The sequence below is a fragment of the Berghia stephanieae genome, chromosome 5, assembly GCF_034508935.2.
Source record: "Berghia stephanieae isolate SIO BIC M18660-M18661 chromosome 5, UCSD_Bste_1.3, whole genome shotgun sequence".
Lineage (NCBI taxonomy): Eukaryota > Metazoa > Mollusca > Gastropoda > Nudibranchia > Aeolidiidae > Berghia > Berghia stephanieae.
In genome coordinates, this window is record NC_088364.1 from 52,965,752 (window position 1) to 52,972,329 (window position 6,578).

Genomic DNA, 6,578 nt, shown 5'->3' on the forward strand with positions numbered 1-6,578 from the left:
TTTCTTGCAGGTTTTCATGAGACTTCAATCATTATTAAGACATTCAAATAAATTATCTAGCTTTCATCAGTTTCTAAGTGTTTGATATAACAATTACAAAACTGAAAGTGGCTAGGATGAGAAGAATAGTGAGAATAGCTTCGCAAAGTGATCAAAAAGAATAATGTGGACAAATTTGATGATTTGCCCGTCACGTTTTTAATACTTTAACAGAGCTGTTCCAACTTTTCTTTGTAAAAGGCTTCTGTGTTTTGGATTGTGTAGGATATTTTGACCTATGGTGGGGGGGGGGGGGGGGGGGGGGGGTCACTTTTGCTTTGCATGGGGGGCAGGAGGTCTTTTTGCTGTCTCTTTTATCCTCCATATCTGTTTTTCAACTTGTTTTCTGTCTTTTGTCATGGAATGAGATTACTTGGATTTGTCTTTTCCCTTGTTGGGGGTCCTTTAAGTTTTGGGAAATGATTTTTTTTTTCTTCTAAATCATCTCACTCTTATGTAAAGTTATGTTTGTTGTTTTGAATGTATAATATAAGCATTTGAGTGTGTTCCTCTTAGTGGGATCCTTTGATTATGTCTGGACGAGACATTTAGGTGAGTTTAAACTAAGTATACTGATAGTGTGCTCTTGGAATCTACATCTGTTCCCTATTTGTACCATTTCCCTTTGTCTTACTTTTTTGTGGGTGCTTTCTATCCCATTTTCTTACTATTTACTGGCGCTGAAATTACCTAAGTGCCTTATAATCCTTAAAAACAAACAAACAGGGTTACCTTAGCAGTGTCCCCTTATATCTAATTTCTTTTTCTGTGTCTCGAAATGGGATCACTTTTGTTTTCTCTGGGCAGGAGTTCTTGGCTGAGAGGGAGAAACAGTCAATTGTATTTTATTATTTTTGTGAGATTTTAGGTGATCTCAAACTAAATAAATTGATAGTTCGCTCTTGGAATATATTTATGTCCATATTTGAACCAGTCCCTTTTGTCTTACCTTTCTCGTAAATCTAGAATTTTAATTTACTTTACCTATCCATTTTCTTCCTTTTTACTGGTGCTGAAATGATCCTTAAATTTTGCAAGCACTTTAATTTAAAAAACAAAAGCAGTGGTTTTTGGTTTATTTTTGTATTATTCATACTATAGACACTCTTGAAAACCTAATTCCTTTTGCAATTATTGAAAACAATTTAATTTTGGTCTCTTTTTGTGTCAAAGTGTTATGAAAATGACCTTTTCGCCCAGCCCTTTAAAAAAAATTTGGTGCATGAAAGCCATGAAGAGTTGGAGAGAAATTCTCTGGCACCTTACACATTTTGAATAATTAAGTAATTTGTAATAATCTTGAGTACAAATTTAAATCCACTCTGGTGATCATAGGTGCAGGGGATTGTAGTTTCGTGAAACTCTTCTTTGGTCAGTGTTTTTACCTCTCATGATTTCGGGAGTTTTTAAAGTATTGTCCCACAAAGTAAAATGTCCTTTTCTACCTAGCTTTTCCAGAACTTTTACTTACACAGTTTTGGGTTCTCTGAATGCTGCCAAATTCAGATTTCTTGTACCAGATTCAGAATTTAATGGGAAAATGATAAAAATAGCATTACCTCTACTTAGAAATGGACATGTTAAAATGAGGTACAAGCCTGTTTTGGGATTGTATTGGAACAGAAATCATGAGCAAAATACAAATGTCTCTACCAAGATTTGAACCCACAGTATATACAGGCTTCTACACTTCTCCGGGTTTTTTTTTTACTCGCACCAGATACAGTGGTTGGTAAACACTTGAGTGTTTTCCTTTTAGTGGAATCCTGTGCTTGTCAGGATGAGACTTTTAGGTGATCTCACTGACACTGATAATGTACTCGTGGAATATACATCCATTAGCTTTGTCTTTCTTTTTCTTGGGTGCTTTCAATTGTAAAACTACAATATTTTTGACTATCCCATTTTCTTTTTTCTGCCACTGAAATGACTTAAATGTGTCTCAGGAACCTTAAAACCCTTAAAAACAAATTATAGAATACGTCTGGGTTGTGTCCCCTTGGACTTAGATGTATGATATCTGTTTTCTTATAAAACTTTACTTTTGTTCCAAAAATCATTTCACTCTTCACTGGTTGTCTGTTTTGGCATTCCTCAGAATGAATTAAAATTATTGTGTTATTATTTGTTTTGTTTTGTTTGTGTTTTCTTTTCAATTTTACTTAGTCAGTTCTTAGAGATCAATATAATTTATTTTCCATGTTAAATATATTATACTCTCCATGTGCTTTGCTTCATTATTTTCTTTTTCTTTTCAAACTGGAGAAGGCGAGTTAATGTTATGATTAATTTATTTTATTGAACTGTCAAGTTAAAAGTTGTTGTGGCTAATACTATATTTGCAATATTATTGTAAAGGATTGTTGAATATATATGTATAGTAATAGTAAAAGCGAAAGATAGTTTAATGAAAATTTGTTGAAGCTGTCTTCACAATACTTCATATATTCTATTTATATTTTCTTCAAATTACTCACTTGGTTATGAGTATTTCAGTTTGGAGACTTATGAGGCTCTACAGAAAGTAGAAATTGTATTATATATAGATTTTGAATGGTTCATTTTGGAACATATGGTGTGAACCTTCAAATATGTGTTATTATTGTTATTAGTTTTGTTTTTTAATGTTTTTTAAAACTTATTTTTAAACTTCTAATGGCAGCAATCTTTAGTAATATGCAGGGAATGATTGCTTTCATTCAATTTAGATCCTCAAAGTTTTAATGTGTACCGACTTTACTTTCTTATCCTAACTGAAATTATAATGCTAATTGAACAGTTGATACTACACCCTTTGGTGCCATGATATGTAATATGTCCATCTCTTGTAAATTCAACTAGAGCTTTATCTGATTTCTATTCTGAGGTGGGTGAATTTCTTTCAAGGGAAGAACGAAAGCTGGACCCAAGAAGTCTGCCGTGTGTGAATTGTAGGGAGGTTCTATATAAATATAACTCGAATTTTCCTGTTGCCATTTCTTATATTTTCCTGTCGTACCCTACTCTGAATATAATATTTGTTAGCATTTGAAGTGTCCTATGCGCCATTAACAAACATCAAAAGTATTATGTTTGACTGGTTCAGACGCTAAAAATTGATTTATTAGACAAAAAATATATTGGGTTAAGTTTTTGTCTTATTGAGGAGAATGAATGAGATTTCTAAAAATTACAAAAACTAATGAAATTGTACATTTCTGGTCATTTTAACTAATCAATCCCTATTTTCTAGGTGGGGTTCCCGACCTCCACAGTGGGTAGGGAGGTACTTACTGTGTCTTCTATCCCCTTATAGCTGTTTTCCAAGTTGCTTTATCTTTGTCTTGGTATGAGATTACTCAGGAGTTTTATCCTGACCCTGGCCGGAGTCCTTGACTGGGAGGGAAACAGTCAAATGCATAGTTATTGTTTTGGGAGATGATATTTTTTTCCTTGTAAATCATCTGTTATGTATTATTATATCTGTAATTTTTAATGTATAATGAAATGTAAGCATTTTAGTGTATTCCTCTTTGTTGGATCTTGTGCTTGTGTCCGGATGAGGCTTATAGGTGATCTCAAACTAAGTACATTGATTGTATGATCTTGGAATCTATATCTAATCCCTATTTGTTCCCAGTTCCCCTTTGTCTTACTCTTTCTTGGGTGCTTTAATTGTGATTCTATAATTTGACTATCCTAGTTTCTTCCTTTTTACTGGCGCTGATATAACCGAAATGTGTTGCAAGCACCGTAAAACCCTTAAAAACAAACAAACAAACAATCCCTATTTGTTGTTTAGTTTACAGATATAATGATTTGAGGCGATGGGTCACTCATGGGTGAAAGTTCGCCGGAAAAATCCGGCATGGCCGGATTTTTATTTTTGAAAGAGAGGTCTCGCCGTTTTTTTTTTGTCTGGCTGGAATTCGAAAATGAAAAAAACCGGCATTTATATAATTAACCGCACTTCTGTTTTTTCCTCTTATTGGTAGTTGCAGGATTTTTTTTTCTGAGCACCTGCCTTTGCAAGATTAATATCATTGAGTAACTTTCACCCATGGGGTCACTAATTATCTTTCTAAAAAAGAGAGGCGCTGATTGGACCTGTAAAGTTTTGTAAGCGTTGTTAATGTTAAATTGTTAAAACTAACTTGAAAACCACATGACAGATAAGGGTTTCAATAGTAATACCACTTCTTTTCAACAGGAGCGTTGTATATCCCCTTGTTTAATCCTCTGATCCTCCTGGATGGGGTCTTCTGACCTCCCATGGAGGGCAGGAGGTCACACTGATATATCTTCTCTCTCCCATAATTGATTTCTTTTTCCATGTTGCTCTCTGTATTCGTTCTTGATTGAAGTTGCTCGTTTTTTCTCTCTCCTGGTCCTGGCAGAGATCCTTAGCTGAGAGGGAGACAGTCAAATAGTACCTTTTGAGATATTATATTTTTTCCTTCAGAATCATCTCTCTGTTATGTACTGTTATAGTTATTCGTTTTGAATATTGTACTTTGTAAACATTTGAGCGTATTCTTCATTGCTCTGCTTGTGCCTGGATGGGACTTGAGTAATTTCAAACATATACCTATAGGCACATCGGTGGATTGATCATGGAATCGTCAGTTAATTCCTTTTTTTTTAACAAGTCCTCTTTGTTTTGCTTTTCCGTTGGTGCTCTTAACATCAGATCTAATATTTTCCCTTTTATCATCCTCCTTTTACTAATACCGAAATGACCTAAAAGTTTCTTTACTGTCCTTTTGCCCCACTTCCTCCTCTTAAATTATTTTGTACAAATGTTACAGCTCTTTATTTCAGGTCTTTCATTGGCGAGTTGGTGAAAATGATACAATTCATTTGTTCCCCTTTGATGGCATCACACCCTTTATATTAAAAAAAATATCGATTGGTAAACTATATAAAAATGAATTATGTTTTTTTTATTATGATATCTATATATATATATAATATATATATATATATATATATATATATATATATATATATATATAATATAGAGAGAGAGAGAGAGAGAGAGAGAGAGAGAGAGAGAGAGAGAGATTTAATCATATCAATTTTAACTGCTCATGACATGACCTTTTTTTTTTCCAAATTCACATAATATTCACAGTAAGATATGTACTAATAAGAATGCGATTATCCTTGCACTGATCTAGGTTTAAAGTAATGAATGATTGTGACGTGGACTCGTATTTTCCCCCTCTTTCTCTCCTTTCTAATCATCCTAAATTCATCCTCCTTATCCACTTTCCTATTGATATTTAGATTTTTCCTCCAATTTGCTTTTAACTTCATATTATCATATTTCGCAGATACAATAAAAATGAAAATTTTAAATGATAGTTTGTTGATTGATTTATCTATTTGCTTATTGGGGTGGGGTTCCCGACCCCCCATAATGGGCATGGGGGTACTTGCTGTGTCTTCTGTCCCCCTGTATCTGTTTTCCAATTCCTTTCTGTCTTTCTGGGTGGGGATCCTGACCTCCCATAGCGGGCAGGGAGGTACATAACTGTGTCTTCTATCCCCTTATATCTGTTTTCCAACATGCTTTCTGTCTTTGTCTCGGAATGAGATTACTTGGTTTTGTCCTGGCGCTGGCCGGAGTCCTAGCTGGGAGGGAAACAGTCAAATACATAGTTATTGTTTTGGGAGATGATATTTTTTTCCTTGTAAATTATCTCTCTGTTATGTATTTTACTTTTATTTTGAATGTATAATGTAAGCATTTGAGTGTGTTCCTCTTTGTTGGATTTTGTGCTTGTGTCTGGATGAGACTTGTAGGTGATTTCAAACTAAGTACACTGGTGGTATGCTCTTGGAATCTACATCTGATCCCTATTTGTTCTCAGTTCCCCTTTGTCTTACTTTTTCTTGGGTGATTTAATTGTAATTCTAGAACTTTTTACTATCACATTTTCTTCCTGTTTACTGGCGCTGATATGACCTTAATGTGTTGCAAGCGCCGTAAAACCCTTAAAAACAAAAACAAACTGGCCAGAGTCCTTCGCTTTGAGGGAAACTGTTGAATGTATATGGTTGTAGTTTGGGGAGATGATCTTTTTCCCCCCTTGTAAATCATCTCTCTGTTCTGTACTGTTGTTTTTATTTATTTTTAACATGTGATTTGTAAACATTTGAGTGTATTCCTCTTAGTGGGATCGTGTGCTGGTGTCTGGGTGAGACTTTTGGGTAATCTCAAACCAAGCACACTGATAGGTCAGATTTCCTCTAGTTTTATTTTGAGTGGCTTTATGATATAATATTATAATCTTAGCATCTTAAGATAAGAAAAGACAAGACAAAATTCTACAATTTGAAAGAGAAAAAAAATAAAGATAATTTTGTATCTTACTATTAATTTCATAGCTCAGAGAGAAGCTCACCATTATATATGCTGTACTCATGCTTTCAGGCCCGTGGCCATTCATTCATAATTGTTTCATCATATCCACTTATAGTATAGTAATATATGTAACATGCGACCAAAAAGCGACCCCGTGAAATGACCTTAAACGATCATTATTTCACCCCCC